At 37.4% G+C, this 19,532-nt stretch overlaps 1 protein-coding gene across 1 annotated transcript in view; it reads left to right on the top strand.

Moving 5' to 3' along the window:
* Window positions 1-5,519: 5,519 nt before the first annotated feature.
* Window positions 5,520-19,532, top strand: part of ITPRID1 (ITPR interacting domain containing 1) — a 105,998-nt gene continuing 91,985 nt past the window's right edge. Inside the window, exon 1 of the mRNA XM_045495239.1 lies at window positions 5,520-5,654. The gene's annotated coding sequence lies outside the window, so the exon portion shown is untranslated. The remainder of the gene's footprint in view (window positions 5,655-19,532) is intronic.

Raw genomic sequence — 19,532 nt, forward strand, 5'->3', positions numbered from 1 at the left:
CATTTGGCAAGACTAATGAAGACAATTAAAAATGTTTATCAGCATATTAATTATATCTGAATTTTAAATATATAATGTAATTTAAAAAATTATCTGCAAAATATTTCAGAAAGTTGAGAAATAACTATGGGCAAAATGGAAAGTGTTTACAGCTTAAAAGAATATCACGGACAACTACAGGCAACAATTTGGAAAGCTTGAGCCAAATGCATAAATTTCAAGAAACATTAAATACCAAAATTGGCACAAAAATAAATAGAAAATATGAATAAATCCTATTATCAAAGAAACAGTTAAACACTTCCATTTCCACCCTGCTTTTACCAGCAGAAAACCCCAGGCCCAGATGACTTTTAAAAAGAATTATATCCATTTTTAAATTTAAAAAAAAATTAAAAGAAAGAAAGGTAATTAACTTATTTCGTAAGGCTAGTATATTTGCAATTTCAAAGCCAGATAAGAACAAGAAATGGAAATTATATGGACATTTTGCCTAAAAACATAGATAAAAAGTTCAAATTAGATATTAGCTAATGGAATACTTAATGTATTTTAAGGTAATACATGATAATCAATGAGAGTTTATCTTAGGAAATTTTCCTAAAAGGAAAATTTAACTCAGAAAAAATATTAGAAAAGTAGAATTAGAAGATAGTCTCTTTAGGTTGATAAAGTCTACATATTAAAGATACCCAGGAAACATATGCATATAGACTTGATCCTTTTATTGTAGGAAATTACACAAGGATACACCCACTGTCACTCTACTGTGTTGTTTAAAATGGTGTTAGAAGTTTTGGCCAATGCAATGAGACAAAAATAAATAATTAAGGAGGAAGAAGAAAGAAAGTTATGAAGATAAAAAGGAAAAGGACAATATATATATTACTGTGAATTACACGATCATCTACACAGAAAGAGTAATAGAATTTTCAAAGTATGGTAACAATAGAGTTCCATAAGGTTGTCAGATACAGACTTTGCTGTATAAATATCAATATCAATATCAGATACAGACTATGTAACAATATCATTGTTCTATATTAGTGTATTGGTCAGGGTTCTTTAGAGAAACAGAACCAATAGGGTGTGTGTGTGTGTGTGTGTGTGTGTGTGGGTGTGTGTGTGGGTGTGTGTGTGTGTATGAAAATATACATCTTTCTCTCTGTCTCTCTCTCTCACTGGATAGAAATTTATAGAGCGGGGCCTGGGTGGCTCAGTTGGTTGAGCGTCTGACCTCCGCTCAGGTTGAGCATCCGACTTCCGCTCAGGTCATGATCTTGCAGTTTGTGAGTTTGAGCCCCGTGTCTGTGCTGACAGCTCGGAGCCTGCTTCCGATTCTGTGTCTCCCTCTCTCTACCCCTTCTCCACTCATGCTCTGTCTCTCTCCGTCTCTCAAAGATAAATAAACGTTAAAAAAATTAAAAAAAAAAGAAATTTATTGAGACAGTGATATGAGATATGTACATGTATCTCGATATATGTATTGAGATAAATGGTATCTATCTATATAGACAGAGAGACAGAGACAGAGGCAAAGAGAGGCAGAAAGATAAAGACACAGAGAGAGATTTGATAAAGAAACATCTCCACAAACAGGAGTAAGAGGAAGTGGATTGACTAAAGATTGTTCAGTAGATGATATTCAGAAAATTGGCTCACCATATGCAAAAAAAAAAAAAAAAGTTTGTATCCACACTTTATACTGTATATTTGAGTGGACTCCAGAGGTATAAAAGACCTATATATTAGAGGTAAAGCTATAAAATGAATGGGGGGGAGGGACATGATAATTTATTTAATCATTAGGTGGCGAAGTACTTCTTAAATAAGAACCCCAAAGCACAAACCAGAAGGCAAAAATTGGATTTGACAACATCAAAATTAAAGACCTCTGTTCAATGAACCGCTGTATAGATTATGTTAACATATGGGTGGCAGATTAGGAGAACATATTTGCAACTTCAAAAACCGACGAGGGATTAATCTAGAAAATACAAAGGACTCTTATGAATCAACCAGAAACAAAAATGAACACAGTAGAAAAATAGGCAAAGGTTATGACTCTACAATTCAAAGAAATGAGAGCATGGAAGGATAAAAGCATATGATGAAATTCTCAACCTTGTTAGTGAAAGTGTAATGAGAAATGAAAATTAAAGTAATACAGACATACCACTTTATGCCCATCTTAATGAAAATCAGATACCACCCAGAGTTAGCAAATTTGTGAAATGGGATCTCTCCTGAACCACTGGTGAGAGTATGGACAATACAACACCCTTCTGGAGATCAGTGTGGCACAACTGGGTGAGGTAAGGAATGCATGAACCCTCTAGAACAGGCGATGGCCTGACCTATAGAGATGAATAGGAGTAATGAGTCCATCAGGAAAAACCAGACAGAAGAGCAACCAGATCATTCCATTATTCTATAGCATAAAGTTCCCTTTGTGGTAATAAGGTGGACCATGGATGTTGATGTTACCCACACCCACCATACATTCCTACTCAGAACAACAAACAGAATAGCCCAAGATGCTAGGCCTCTCAGCTATGGTATGTCCTTCACTCTTCAAGGGTAGCTGAGACCTCTAAACTTTGGAGGTCACATCCTGAGTTAAAAAGAGACCCCAGGTAGCTGTAGTTATTCAAAACACCATGGATCCTTGATATTAAGTACGCCGTTTACACAAAAACAAAGTAAAAATGTAAGCTTAGATATATCTGAGTCATCATTCTTCCTGATCCTTGACTCTAGACCAGCCTTTGTGACTTTGCCTAACTGACTCTGATCCTGAAATCTGACTACAAGTTATATATCCCAGACAAACTCATACACAAGGTCATGAAAGTCTGGTCATGAGAGACATGAACAAGAATGCTTATAATGTCATTGTTGGTGATTGAGTAGCACTGGAGCCCAGTTGAGGCTCTATCAATGGTGGAATGGATAAGTAAAATAAATGGACTGAGTTTGAATCTTATTTGACAATTAGGAACTCTACAAGCAAAGAAGTAAGAGGAGGTTTTTCCTGATAGAGGAAAGAAGCAACATCTGTATGGGTGTGATGTGTGACAAAAACAAAAACAAAAAACGAAAAACAAAATTATCTTTTAGGTTCTTCAAACAAGTACAATGGTGAGTAAGTGAGTGACATGGTCAGATCACTACTAGCTATGAGGATAGATTGGAATGACAGGAAGTCGGGAGGCTGGAAGACCAGCAAGGTAGCCGATATAACTCAGAATTGTCTAGTCTTAAACAGGTGGTGGTGGTGGAGACAGAATGGAAAGGATAAATTTGAGAGGAGTTAAGGAAGAAGAATTGACAGGGCTTGGTTGTGAAGGGAATGAGGAAGAAGGGATCAATCTAAAATAATCCCCACATTTCTGACTTGAAATTTGAGTGAATGTTTATGTCATTAACTGAGGTCAGAAACACGGGGGAATATTTTCTGGGCTTAACAAGTATAAGTCTATGAACAAAAACAATTAAGTGGTTGGCTCTGCTGTCTGGAATCTTTGAGTTCAGTGGGTAAGAAAACCACACAGACAAGTGATATTGTAGCAAAATTGCAAGGAACAGTAATGGCATTGGGGAAGGGAGATTAGCTGCCTTGGGGGGCATATCAGCAGTAGATAAGAGTACAGACTCTGGAGCCAACCATTGGTGTTTGAATCCTAATTCTTCCTCTGAGAGGTTGTGTTCCTAACCTTTCCATGTCTTAGGATCCTCATCTGCAAAACGGGAATGACAGTAGCATCTATCCTGTAGGTCTGGTGTGAGGTTTTCATTAGGACAGTGTTGGGAACATAGTGCTTTAACTGGTGAGTTAGGCATGTCCTCGAAGCAGTATGATAATGTGAAAAAGGGATTCAGACGTGGAGGTAGAAGCATACATTGTTGTTCAGGTCATGTGACCTTGGACAAAGCAAGCCATCTTTCAGACTCTTAGCTTCTCACATGTTACATATAGAAGGGGAAAAAATAAAACAAACAAACAAACAAAAAGGAAACAAAACAAAAAATATCTTTCCTGGCCTGGGCATCCAACAGGTCTTTAGAAACAAAGTAAAATAATGGATGCATTTAATGAAGCTGTAAAGCCAATACTAAATGGAGCAAATTATAATCACTAATGTGATTTCACCGGGGGAAGAAATGCTAACAACAGAACGTACTTGCTGTTTCAAGGGTTTGCCAGTCTGTGGGAACAAGGAAATATCAAGGACAGAGATCTGACCTAGGGATAGAATTACCAATGCATTCCACCTTCCTTTCAGGGTTCTTATGACAATTAACTTGCCAAGTTTCAACCACAAGACCATATGTTTACTAGATCACGTGGGGAAATGTGGTTTGTTCTGATTATTTGTTTGCATTAACATTAGTGCAGTGCTTCATTTATTATGTTGGCCCAAATTCAATCTGTCAGGAGGCTTCACAGCACATAAAGTGTAAAAATATTCAAAATGCAAGTGATTTTTAAAATAGGAGAACCCTAAGCTCACCTCCTCCCTAGCAGACCTTGTTGGCAATCACCTTGGACCTCACAGAGAGTGGTACTCATGCTGATTACAGTCCCGACCCTTTCTAAAGATTTGAAGATCCTTCTGAAGTGCCAAAGGAATATTCACATGTACTAAAGACAGCTTTAATATTTAATAAAATTTAATTATTCTAATTATTTGGAAGTTGGTATTCAGTGACCTAATTCAAGGTAGGTCATTTGACCAACCAGACCACCCACTTTCTGAGCACTCAGAGTAACTAAATATACATCAACTCCTCCCTTCAATGTTTTCTTACAATTACAAATGGTATGCTAAATTCATACAGTAACTTGTAGGATCATTATAGTACCCAAATTCACAATTGTTATTTTCTAAGTCATAAATCATACCCCAAGGTGAGGCTCCACATAGACATACAGATGACTTTATAGCCATACATATGACTTTGCAGTTCCCCAAATGTATCCTCCTGTTCAATAATTTTCTACCTTTGTTTGATGTTCTACTTTCAACATCTTTCCCACTACCCCAAGTCTAGCTCAAACCTCATCCATCAGGAAAACTCCTATTCATGCTTCAAAACTCCTTTCAGACACTACTCCTTGGTGAAGCCTTCCCAAATTCCTGGTTCATAATATGTCCTCTATCACTCTGGGTCCTCAACATTTCTCCATGGAAGTTACTAGTTGTGGCCCCCAAAAGGCTGTGAGATCCTTGGGGAGAGGAAAGTGATTTGTTCTTCACATCTCCTTTCCCCAGCCCTGGGTCTGGCACAAGGTAGACCTCCAAAAATCTTGTGGTGCCCATGCATACAGGAAGTCTCCTCTAATTTGGCTCATTTGTCTGAAGGAGCCCCACTATCTCAGATCCCTGTTTTGAATGTTTCCTGATACAAAAAGATCAGGAAAACAGGTTTTTCCCTGGGACAAATGGGCGTGGATTATGAAAATGTTATGCAAGATTAGTCAAATGCTACACTGTTTCCTTCAGGAACTGTCCAGGTACACAACTGCCAGAGAGTTCAGGAGTGGAGTTTGTGTTGCAGGTGGATGAGGGCCGGTGGAGGCTGTTGTGATGACCAGCTTCTTGAGGGGGTGGGCTTCGCTTGTCCCCTGACTTCTACTCCAACGGGCCGAGGTAAGACTGTTCATCAGTTTTGCCTTAGCAACCTGAATGTTCTTCTTGATCACTAAAAGAAGGGGCATAGAAAGTCTGTACCCTCTTTCCCTCTTCCTACTTATAAGTACTTTTTATTTATAAGTATTTCCAAGTATCTTTTGACTGTGACCAAGCTAACACGCTTGGGTTGAATGCAGGGGATGTTGATGAGACTGCAGCTGTTAGAAACCAGTAGAATAATGTGAAATGTTGTCTATCATGCAGAGGCTGAGGAGTGAGGAGGAGACAGAGGAAGGGGATTAAGTCTGAGTCTCTGTGGGTGGGGGCAGATCACAGATGATAATAATCTAGAGCTGTAGCTAAGAAAGGACAAATACATGGTGTGGTCATGAGACCTAGCTGAATGCAGAGGAGGGGAGAAAGGCGGGGGGGGGGGGGGGGGGGGAGAGAAAGAGAGAGGAGAGGAGAGTCCAGGAGGTAAGAACTACTTATAAGCATGATGCTCCATTTCTGGTTTCCAGATGGTGATATTTTTGTGTGAGGATGTCATTCAGAACAATGTTCAGAATGCCCTAATCAGAATGATATTTTGGTACTTTGTAGCCATACAAAGTATGGCTTTAACAGATATAAGTTGCTGATTAATGAAACATGCTAAAACTGATGAAATTGACTGTTCCAATGGGATAATAGAGCAGATTTATACATATATATTTCCATATCAACATATAGAAATATAATTGCTTTTATTTGATATATGTGTGTCTGTCTCATTATATAATAAAAGTAACTGTACTATCAGTAGATACTTTTCTAAAGTCACTGCAGGGGTCCCTCTCACTTCTCCTGGTTCCAAAATCACCATCAGGGGGGTACCGTCTGGAGAGCAGGACGGTCTCTAGTAATTGTTTATTCGTATTTGATGATATGTTGCTAAATAATAACTTTCCTTGGCCACTCCCCAACTCCTCCAAAACAGGAGATCAAGAAGTGAGGGAGTTTGGGGGAAAGGATTTTTTTTTTTTTTTAGAAAATAGCTGTAGCGCTGCTTTTTAATTCCTTTTTGTACTTCTCTGTTGAAAAATACATAGAGGGATAAATGCAATGAGACAAACAATCTGCTTTCTGCAACAACAGTAAAGGGAAGTCTAGAGAGAAACCAATCATGACATGTTCATACAATGGACAACAATATGGCCGCTAATTTTGCATACATTGTCTTGTTTAAAATGTTTGTGATGAGCCAAAGTGATACGTTTCTTATGTAAAGAACAAGTAATTGAAGGAGGGGAGTGTGAATGAGAGAATGAGAAAAGACAATGAAGAAATCAGGGCACAAATCCCAAGAATGTGATTAAGGTGTACTCTTTTGCAGAAGGGACTAATGATTTTCTATTTCATGTTATAAGGGGCCAAAGACATTGTGTTAGGAAAAGACATAGTCTAAATATGTATTAAATAATCCTTAATAAGTTATGTTGCTAATAATATACTGGGCTCCTAGTTAAACATTGAACTTTTAACCAATTTAATATAATATTAATAAATGGGGGCACTCAGGAAGGAAGGGGAGTACTTTGGAAGCTTAATTTGTCTTTTAAACCATGGGGTGCACAGAACAACTTGAACAAGTTGTAGAGAATCCCAGAGACACAGGGTTGGGCAAAGGAGAGAGAGGGGCCAGAAATTAATAGTAAACCCCATTTTATAAACATCATATTTTATAATATGCACAATATTTCATCACCTTCGTGTCTTATTGGAACTTTAGGTCATTTTGCAAAGGTTTTTTGGTACATATTTATAGGTTCTGGAAAATAAGTATTGAAAATATTTTAGGGGCACCTGGGAGGCTCAGTTGGTTAAGCGACCAACTTCAGCTCAGGTCATGATCTCGCAGTTTGTGAGTCTGAGCCCATGTTGGGCTCTGTGCTGACAGCTCAGAGCCTGGAGCCTACTTGAGATTCTGTGTCTCCCTCTCTCTCTGCCCCTCCCCTGCTCATGCTCTATGTCTCTCTGTCTCTCAATAATAAATAAATGTTAAAGAAAAAAAATTTTTTTAATATTTTCAAAGAAGAGATTCAATAAATCAAACTTTAGACTTCATGTAAAAAGCCCACCCAAATTATACGATCTTGTTTGTTTTCTGATTTATTTCTATTAAGTCTATGAAGTCCAATTATGCCTTTTACCCTATAATTTTAGACACCCTGGCTATCCTTCAAATCTCAATAGAGAAAACTCGGGGATAGTGGGGATATAGTATATAAAGATGGCAGGAATTGTGGTTGAGTCAGAGATAGCAAAGCTCAGGAAAAAGTAAGTCACCCATTCTGAGTGACAGAGATAGTGGAGGGTGGAGCCCAGATTTACATCTAAGTCCAAAGCTATACTCTTAAGAAAAAGATAAATTTTGCCTGATACAAAAGTGTTATATGCTCACATAGCTATAATTAGAGCCTCACATACCCTTTTACACTTTCTAAAAGGGCAATCTTTATAGAATTGTTAAAGCAGTGACTTCTCTGGGAGAAGATGTGACTGGCACCAAATGTTCCTGACTCAGAGGTTGCTGTGAAAATAGTGTTCCACACAAGAGGTATCCACTGCATTGGATAGTAAAAGAAAAATGGATATATGCTAGATGGAATAATGGCTCCCATAGCAAAGATGTCAATATATTTCCTTGCATATCAAAAAGGACTTCAGGGCACCTGGGTGGCTCAGTCGGTTAAGCTTCCAACTTCTGCTCAGGTCATGATGTCACAGTTCTTGAGTTTGAGTCTTGCATTGGCCTATCTGCTATGAGCACACAGCCTGCTTCGGACCCTCTGTCTCCTTCTCTCTCTGCCCCTCCCCTGCTCGCACTCTCTCTGTCTTTCAAAAATAAATAGACATTTTTTAAGGACTTCATAGAGATGATTAAGTTAAGAGTCTTGTGATAGGAAGATTATCCTGAATTATCTGGGTGCACCCAGGGTGAGCACAGGGGTCCTTGTTGGAGAGAGGCAGGGGAGTGACTGAGAGAGGAGATGTGTTAACACAGGTAGAGGGTCCAGCAGAGAGATCTGAAGATGCCACCCTGCTGGCTTTGAAGCTGGAGGAAGCAGCCATGAGCCAAGCAATGCGGGTGGCCTCTAGAAACTGGGAAAGTCAAGGAAATGGATTCTCCCCCAGAGTTCCCAGAATGGAATGCAGCCTTCCTAACACCTTGATCTGAGCCCGGTGACACCCATTTTTGACCTCTGACCTCCAGAACTATAGGATAATAAACGTGTGTTGTCTTGAAGCTAAGTTTGTAGTAATTGGTTATAGCTCATTCGGAAACTAATACCACTGTGATAGGTTTTTCTAGGTGAACTTGTTGTTTCAAGCAATCAGTGTCACTGAGGGGCAGGAGTGAGATTGTGGAGAATATTGCTGATTAAGACAGAGTAGAATCTTTGATGTTGGAAGAGCCTCAGAGTGTGACTTGTAGATGTGTAGACAGTGAAGGGTGCTTCTCCATCATTCTTCCTTAATCTCAGGCCCAAGGAGAAAGCAGCATAATTAGAGTGACATACATATAGCAATATGTTCACTTTATCACACAGGATATTTTCTGCAGATTGTAGAAAATAAAAAAAAATTAACTAAGATCTTACAAAATAATTATCCTTGTATTCAATCCTTTCATATTTTAACCATTTGTTAAATAATTAATAAATTATTTAAACCTTACAGAAAAAGACTTTCTGAACCAATTCCCACAGAGCATACATTTCCTGAATCTCAACCTTCCATCACCTTCCAGAAGATGCAAAAGAAGAATTTGGGCAAGCCATATAATCTCCCTAGAGTTCTTATTTTGTGAAATTATGCCCAATTCATTTAGATGGGAAAAGAATCTTGAATCTTAGATCTGGAAGTAGCCCCAGAGGTGGCAATAGCCCAAATTTTTCATTTTGCATGTGAGGAAACTAGAGCGGTTACTTGTCCAAGATTTCACACTGCATTGCCCTCTGCCTGTGTCCCCAAAGGCACAATATTCCAGGATCTGTACGAGGTAGTAGGAATGCAGAATATTTTTTTTTCCTTGAGAATTTTGTAATTTGAGAAGAAGACAGACAAAACAAACAGCATAAATGTATAAAATGGTTTCTTGTATGGGGTGCCTGGATGGCTCAGTCAATTAAACATCTGACTCTTGATGTTGGCTCAGGTCATGACCTCATGTTTTTGTGAGTTCAAGCCCCACATTGGGCTCCATGCTAACAGTGTGGAGCCTGTCTGGGATTCTCTCTCTCCTCTCTCTTTTACCCTCCCCCACTCACACTATCTCTCCCTCTCTCCACATAAATAAACATTAAAATTAATTTTTAAATGATTTCTTGTAAATACAATGACAGAGGTAAGCACAGGGTGCTGGTTGAGCTTAGAGGAGGGGCACACAGCCCAAAAAAGCACCAACCATGAATATCTATTGATTTTAAAAATAAAACTTCTTTTCACTTCTTTTTAGTTTATAAAAATAATTATACCCTTGGTAAATTGTTTTTAAAATACTGTCTCTCTGAATATATATATAATTTTAATACATATATTCCTATATGTCACTTAGCACACTATCACAAAAAAATCTTAATTTTAAAGTCACTGAATCTCAGAGTTGGAGAGGATGTACTAAATGCTATCTAGGCCAATTTCTACATGAATAAAACTTTTTATTTTTTAATAGTGTTAGATTTATAGAAAAATTGCAAAGATAGTACAGAGAGTTTCTCATGTCCATTTGTCCCTATTATTAACATCTTACATTAGTGTGGTACATTTATTATAATTAATGAACCAATACTGATACATCATTATTAACCAAAGTCCACACTCGATTTAAATTTCCTTAGTTTTTACCAAATGTTCTTTTTTTCTGTTCTACAATCCCATGCAGGACACCACATTACATTTTGTTGTCACTTCTTCTTAAGCCCCTCTTGACTGACACAGTTTCTTAGATTTTCCTTGTTTTTGATGTCTTTGACATTTAAAAAAACAAAAACAAAAAACACTGATCAGGTACTTTGTAGACTGCCCCTCAGTCGGAATTTGTCTGGTGTTTGTCTTCATGATTAGAGCAATGTTCTGAGTGTGTAGGAGGAAGATCACAGAAGTAAAGCACCATTCTCATCCTACTGGATGAAGGGTACATGACTATCAGCATGACATCGCCATTGATGCTCACCTTGATCACTTGGTTCAGGGACTGTCAGGTTTCTCTACTGTAACGTTACTCCCCACCCCCCACCTTATACTGCACTCTCTGGAAGGAAAGTACGCATAGTCCACATCCATGGGGTGGGAAGTTAGAAGGTGGTGTATCTACCTACATTATTTGGAATTTTTCTGCATGGGAGATTTGTCTGTTTTCCCATGATCATTGAGGACTCATGGATATTGATTTTAAACTTTTAGTTATGATCTCATACTGTTTTATTTATTATATGCTCATATTGTACCAGCTTTGGCCATTAGGAACTTTTCAGCAGGATTTTGTATCTTTGACATACCACATCAGTGTACATGTGTGTGTGTGTGTGTGTGTGTGTGTGTGTGTGTGTACGTGTATGTGTGTGTCCTTACTTTCTGGTACTGTCAGGACCTATGAGTTCCTGTTTTATATTTCCTGCCCTAGACCTATAATCAGCCATCTCTCAAGGAGCATTGGTTCCTTATATTGGAGAAGGGTATTAGAAACCAAGGCACACTTATTAATGGTGGGGTGTTTTGCTTCTAGGCCCTCTCAGCTGACAGAAGAAATATATATATATATATATATATATATATATATATATATATACACACACACACACACACATATATATATACATACACATATTTTATTCATGCATATGTACATATATACATATATATGTGTTTCTTCTGTCAGCTGAGAGAGCCTAGAAGCATATACATATATATATATGTATATGTATATATATGTATATACATATATATGTATATATATATATATATATATATAATGCTGACCCATGTATACAGACATACCTATAAATATGTCCATATATAACCATCTGTACCTACACTAAGTTAATCATGAGTTAGTACTGATGTCCCCAAGTCTAATCCATTACCACCTGGATCGCTGTAGCCTCTTCCCTTTGCTTATTTATAAATTTCCACTCCAACTGTGAGAAACCTGGCTCCCACATTACGTTTGTGTCTCTGCCCAGTTAGCCTGGCCAGAGATTTATCCCTTCTATTAATCTTTTAGAAAAACTGGCTTTAGTTGCATTCATTTTTCTCTAGTGCTTTCCTGTTTCAATGTCATTGATTTTCGCTCTCATTTTTATTATTTTTCTTTTCTTCTACTTGCTTTAGGCTTATGTTGCTCTTCTTTCTCTAGTTTCCTAAGGTAGAAGCTTAGTTGATCAATTTTAGACTTTATTTTTCTTTCTAAAATATGTGCTATAAATTCCTTTTCTGAGCACTGCTTTTGTAATTTTGTGTTTTCATTTTCATTGAGTTCAAAATATTTAAAAATTATCTTGAGATTTCTTAGCTCACATTGTGTTGTAAAGAATTGTGTTGTTTAATGCCATTTGGAAATTTCCCATGCTTTTTTCCATTACTTATTTCTATTTTGATTCCACTGTGCATGAGAACATATTAAATCTTCACATTTGTCCAGTCTTGTAAATGTATTTTTTAGCCCAGAAGGTGGTCAGTCTTGTTGAATGTCCCATGTTAGCTTGAGAAGAATGCACATTCTTCAGCAGGTCGATGCAGTTTTCTATAAATGTAATTTGGATCAAGCCAGTTAATAGTGTTGTTCAGGCTTACTGATTTTCTGCCTACTTTGTGTATCAGTTACTAAAAGAGGGGTGTTGAAGTATCCAACTATAATAGTAAATTTGTCTATTTCTCTTTTAAGGTCTACCGTTTTTACGTCATTTTTTGGGTGTTTTTTTGTTGGGTGCATATGCAAGACTGTTATGTCTTCTGTTATGTAATTATATTATGTTATGTAATTATATTATGCCCATCTCTATCCGTGATAATCTACCTTGCTCTGAGGTCAGCTTTGTTTAAAGTGTATATAGCTAATTCAGCTTTCTTTTGATCGGTGTGGTATATCTCTGTCCATCCCTTTTATCTTTAATTTATCTGAGTTCTTATATTTAAGTGCATTTCTTATAGACAGCATAAAATTAGGGCTGGTTTTTTTTTTTTATACCCTCCTACAGTATTTGGTTTTTGACTGCTGTGTTTTGACCATTCACATTTTAAGTGATTATTGATGTAACTGGATTAGTATCTACTATGTTCGTAACTGTTTTCTCTTGGTTGCACTTGTTCTTTGTTGACTTTTTCCCCTCCCTTTCTGCTTTTAATGAGCATTTTATATGATTCTGTACTTCCTGGCTTAGTTTGTCAATTATATTAATTTAAAAACATTTTTAGCGATCTCCCTAGAGTTTACAATGCACATTTTAAACTATTCTAAATTCACTTTTAAATAACGCTATACCACTTCAGGTGTGGTACAGATACCTTAAAATGGATACCCAATTTCTCCTTCCCATCCCTTGTGATATTACTGTTACCCATTTCACTGATCCATATGCTATAATCACTCAATACATTGTTATTATTGTTGCTTCAAACAGTTATATTTGAGATCAATTAGGAATAAGAAAAACAAAATGTTTTCCTTCACCTGTATTTATTTATTCTTCCATGATACTCTTTTCTTTTATCGATCCAAATTTTTTACCTGCATCATTTTCCTTCTGCATAAAGAAATTCTCTTAACATTTGTTGGCAGACAATTCCACTGATGATGAATTTTCTCAATTTTTGTGTTTCTGAAATGGCTTTAGTTTCCTTCACATTTGAAAAATAATTTCACTGGATCAAAAATTCTAATTTGGTGGAATTTTTTCATTCAATGCTCGAAATATTTCACTTCACTCTCATTTTGCTTGCTTGGCTTCTGGTGAGAAGTCTGCTGTAATTCTTATATTTGTTCCTTTGGAGGTACATTTCCCCTCCTCTGGTTCCTTTCAAAATTTTCTCTTTGTTTTTAGTTTTCTATGGTTTGAAAATAACATAACTAGGTATGATTTTCTCATATGTATACTATCTGGTGCTTTCAAATTTCCTAAATCTGTGGTTTGGAGTCTGTCGTTAATTTTGGAAAGTTTCTGGCTATTATTTAAATATGTTTTTCTGCTCTGCTCTCTTTCTTGTGTTTCTGATATTAAAATTATACATGCCGCATCTTAAAATTGTCCCACAGTTCTTGGATGTTCTATTTTAGACTTCATTCTTTTTCCTCATTGACTTTTAGTTTGGGAAGTTTCTACTGGCCTATCTTTAAGTTCATCGATTCTTCCCATGGCTGTGTGAGTCTCCTAATGATTTCATCAAAAGTGTTCTTCGTTTTGTTGCAGTATTTTTTCATTTCTAGACTTTCCTTTCAATTTTTTCTTAAAGTTTCCCTCTCTCTGCTTACATTACCCTTCTTTTTTTCTTACATGCTGTCTACTTTTTCCATTATACCCTTAACACATTAATCACAGTTATTTTACATCCCTTATCTGATCATTCCAACATCTGTGTCATATCTGAGTTTGGTTCTAACAATTGTTTTGTCTCTTCAGACTATGTTTTTCTTGCCTTTGATATGTATTGTAAATTTTTGTTGAAAGTCATACGTGTTGTATCAGGTAATAGGAACTGAGGTAAATAGCCTTTAGTGTGAGAATTTATGTTAATCTGACTAGGTATGGGGCTATGTTTAATGTTTGCTATAGCTCTAGGTACCAGAGTTTCAAATTCCTCTAGTGTCTCTGTTTATAGCTCCTATCTTGACTTTGGTTTTCTTTAAGTAACTCCTCCGAGAAAAAGTGACACAGACAGAGACTTATAGCTCTTTCAGCTATAATCCCCTTTTATTATATTGAAACCCCATTGGCATGTTAGTTAAATGTTGGGGAGAGGAAGCATTCTACAATCTTCCGATTAGATCTCACTCTTTAATGGCCTATATGTTAGGGTTGTGACTTTCACAGTTCTGTTGTGAAAAGACTGTTTGGTTAGTGGGATAGCCTTCTCCTTCCTGCCCACATTGCCCCACCTGGTAGCACCATTCCCCTCTATATCCTTAAAGCCCGACCCCCGTTGACTATGTTTTGTTTTGTTTTCTCTGTAGGTGACATAGGCTAAAATGGTCTAGTATAGGAGAAAAGCTCTTCTACAATTGGAGTAAGGGTCTGTCAAAGTCTTTTTCCTTTGGAAAACTCCAAAGACTATGGAGAAGGGTCTGAGCATATTTCATAATACTTTCAATGCTTTTCCTCTCCGTTTCCCAGAGCCATGAAGGGATCTTTCCTTCATCTTCTCTGTGAGGACCTGGTAGGTTTCCTGGAGGTAAACCCCACAAAAATGTAAGAGATTGTCCTGGATTGTATCCATGAGGGGTCGTAGATGCTCTCAAACTGTGTCAAATTCAATGTGTTTGTGTTGTGAAATAGTAACTCACATACCACCCCTCATTAGAATTGTATCAGGTTTCAATCTAGATTTAGAAAATGCTATTCTACATTACAAATAATACTACATTTTTTATTATAGTCTGTTCTCAAACTGACACTTTTAAATTTTGTTAACATTTACTTATTTTTAAGAGACAGAGAGACAGTTATTTATTTTTAAGAGACAGAGTGTGAGCAGGAAAGGGACAGAGAGAGGAGACACAGAATTTGAAGCAGGCTCCAGGCTCTGAGCTGTCAACACAGAGCCCGACACAGGGCTCAAACCCACAAACCGTGAGATCATGACCTGAGCCAAGGTCGGGCACTTAACTGACTGAGCCACCCAGGCACCCCTCAAACTGACACTTTATTTTTCAGTTGTAGTTGACGTTATTGCCCTACCTGTCTCCTTTAAGTCTTGAAGGATTTTTTCTAGTTTCTAAATTATTGGAGAGCAATGAGTCAAATTTTCATATGGAAAAGAACCTAAACTTTAAGGAAGCTGATTTCCATGTTATTTCTAACAAAAACCAATCTGTGAATCCCTCAGTGCCATGAAAAATTTTTTGTACATCTTACTTGTGAATGTGTATTTGAATTCATATTTTCAATATCACAAGGAAAATGACATGTAAATTTTTAATCTGTTTCCTTTGAAACTTAATGAGTTTTCATTGTGTCATAAAATAAAATGCTTAAAAAAAAAAAAACGAGGGGCGCCTGGGTGGCTCAGTCGGTTGAGTGTCTGACTTCAGCTCAGGTCATGATCTCGCGGTTGGTGAGTTCAAGCCCCGTGTTGGGCTCTGTGCTGACAGCTCGGAGCCTGGAGCCTGCTTCGGATTCTGTGTCTCCCTCTCTCTCTGCCCCTCCCTTGCTCATGCTCTGTCTCTCTCTCTGTCTCAAACATAAATTTAAAAAAACATTAAGAAAAAGAAAAGAAAAGAAACCTGGGCTTTTTTTTTGCTATGTGAAGTTTGTTGACAAAAATGATAGTTGTAAGGGTGATGGTTCTTCTTGAACCACTGAAGAACCAGCTAGACTAAAATGGCTTAGAACCACTATATTGAACAATACTGAAAACACTTGTGGAAAGGAATGTGACAAGGCACATTGTAGGAAGCATAATATATCACTAATATAACAACTTTCCGATGACCCTGATACTTTTCCGTACTCAAGACAATGTGTAGGGCAGATGAGTCCATGTACCATTTTTTATGAAATGTCTCTGAATAATTGACACACTCCCTTCTGACTAAACATGCAGTGGCTTTAATAGAGAAAGGAACAAAATCAGTGCCATTGGTTCAGTTTATCACACATTTACCGAACAGTTATTTATTTCCTCTGAGCACAGTAAATGGGAATATGATCCAGCTGCCTGGAGTGTCCTAGAAAACTTTCCCCAAATACCATCCATTTGCATCCTGAAAGCATTTTATACCTCAATTACAGTGATAAGCAATTTGCAGCATATGCAGCTGTTTTGAGTCCTGGCTAGTGGTCCCATTTCAGGAGTAAAGATTAGAGAGCTGCCTCCATTGTGTTACTTTTCTATATGGTCAGATTTAACACATTCATTGTTAAAAAGCAATTTCGGTCTTCTTACCGACTTTCATTATTCTGCAGAGTGGGTAATCTAAGTCATAAGAATGTACATTTTCCCCCATGGGGATCAGTTAAGTGAGACATTAAAGAAAGGGTTTTGTTGTTGTTGTTGCCAGTAATAATGCAGCCCATAAACTTTTAAAATATATCTTGAATTGCTCTGCTTCTAAAAAAAAACTTCATTCACCTATCCTCTGTTATCTCAGATTATTTCACATAGTGTTACAACTTTTTGTTTATTACTCTATTTCCATCCTAAAAAGAGGGCTCCTTAATTCAGCGAGACTATCTTATTTTTACATCTGTAGTACCTAGCAGAGAGTTAGCCCAGAGCTATTGTTCAATAAATACTTGTGGAGATGAAATTAATAAGATTCTATTGAGATTTGAACCTAGCCTCTTTCATTACTGAGCTCTAAACCTAACCTATGTATCCAAGCTGCCTGCACAATTATTATTATTGTCATCATACATACAAATCACAATGCATCTAAGATGACTGTAGTAAGTTTAAAGACCATTCTTCATACATTAGTGCAGTGATCCCTACAATAATTCTGTGAAGGGAGCATCTGTAAAATAAATGTTTGCATTTTACTGGTGAGAATACTGAGATTCAAGAATTGAGACCTGCCCAATGTCTCACATGTAGTACACACTGCAGCCAGCTCTGGGTCCTAAGTTCTAAGCAATGTGTGCCTTTCTTTTGTGTAAAATGGGGTTTTTCTATCTCAACACTCTTTTGGTATTTGGAATGGAAAAGTTCTTTGCTGCTGGGAGACAGTGCCTGCTCTGTGCATTATAGCTTGTTTAACATTATCCTTGGCCCCTGTCCATTAGATTCTAGGAGCGTCCCCCACCCCACTGTGACAACAAAAATGTCTCCAGGCATGGCCAAAGGTCCCATTGGCAAAATCAGTTCCAGTTGAGAGCCAATGGTCTAACAGTAGACACAATGTGGCACGAAGTACTCTGGGACCAGCATAAATAAAATGAGGGTAAAATGGTATTTGCGGGCGGGGGGGGGGGGGGTCTCCTTCACAGTGGAAACAGCATTTAATTTGAATTTTTACTGTAGAAAGATTGACCTAGCAGGATTTGTGGTGATGAGAATGAATAACAAATATTTGTTGAGCATTCATGATGTGCCAAATTTAACTCTAAGGGCTAAAATATAATAAGCATTGTTAAATGTCTTCTTAAAATGAAACACCATCTTAACATCCATCTAGTGGAACATAGAGCTATTTGGGGTCACTTAATCTCATGATATGCATTTAACATCTAGATTTATCATATTATCTGCTAAAGATTACTTAGGAAAGAATTGCCTCCAATTTATTTTTGTAGCTTACTAACATAAATCAGTCCCAATCATCATTTAATTGTACTGTACATGGAGATTGTATTTTCTAGTAAGTTTCTGGCTCATTGGGAATGTTCAAAACTATTGAATTAAAGTGTCTTTGCAAAATGCGGAAGGAAGGAAAGCCTACCTTTAGCTCTTGTCCCTGTTAAGCCAGGGTTCTTGGAACTGCATAGAAACTCTCTCAACAAACATGACAGATTGATGAGCCCGGGCCTAAATCTACTTCCCATCTATTCAGAACCACTGGAAAACTGAAAAAGACTCTGACATCTCTGAAAATATATGCGTTCTTTCCCTGAATTAATCATTTGGAATATGTATAGGAGCTGTTTGCATACTCTTTGTGTTGATCTCTAGAAATATATATAATTATTAAGATTATGGGTTTGGGGGACAGATAGACCTAGACTTGCCTACCTCCTACCTCTATCCATATGAACTATATGACTGAGGACAAGTTGTTTTAATATCTGTGAATCTCCGTTTCCTCATCCACAAGATGAGGATAAGAATGATTTCCACCTAGGGCACCTGAGTGGCTCAGTCGGTTGAGCATCCAACTTTGGCTCAGGTCATGATCTCATGGTTTGTGGGTTCAAGCCCCGCATGAGGCTCTGTGCTGACAGCTCAGAGCCTGCAGCCTGCTTCGGATTCTGTGTCTTCTCTCTATCCGCCCCTCCCTCCCCCAGTCATGCTCTGTCTCTCAAAAATAAATAAATGTTAAAAAAATTTTTTTTAAAGAATGACTTCCACCTAAGTTTCTTGGGGGGATCAATTAATAAAGTGTTGTCACACTTTTCATGTGGGATTTGGCATAAGCCAATAATAAGTGGTGGCCATGATTACCATCATCTTATCATCTAATTTTTGTCACAATTACTAAATACAGAATTCCTATATGGGAGGACTCCCTTGAAATGAGAGTGGGTTTATCTTTAAAGGTATGTTGACATAATCTTTTCCCTAAAATAGGAAACACTTCATTGGGTCTTAGTAAACAATGAGGGTCTGAAGAAGATTCTAGGGAGGCTGAAGCTTCCTCTCCCTACTGCAGGCTCAGTCTCTGATCATTAATCCATCACTACCATCATCATTCACATCTTTTTTGTAAGATAGGTTTTCTGAGGGTCTGAGTGGGAATTGTAGCACTCTTCCATCCTAATCAATATGTCTTTTTAAATATTTAATAATAGGAGGTGAGCGTGTGTATAGAAGAACAATGACAAGAAGCAAAATTGACCAGAGTTCAATCAGGAGAGAGGATGCACTAACCAGAAACAACGATTCTGAAATACTGAGATTTGTTGGGATTTACTCCATCAGAGTTGTCTTGGAAAACTTGAGGGAAAAAATGTAGATTTTCTCATCCCACCCCAGACCTATTGA

This window comes from Leopardus geoffroyi, chromosome A2 (genome assembly GCF_018350155.1).
Source record: "Leopardus geoffroyi isolate Oge1 chromosome A2, O.geoffroyi_Oge1_pat1.0, whole genome shotgun sequence".
NCBI lineage: Eukaryota > Metazoa > Chordata > Mammalia > Carnivora > Felidae > Leopardus > Leopardus geoffroyi.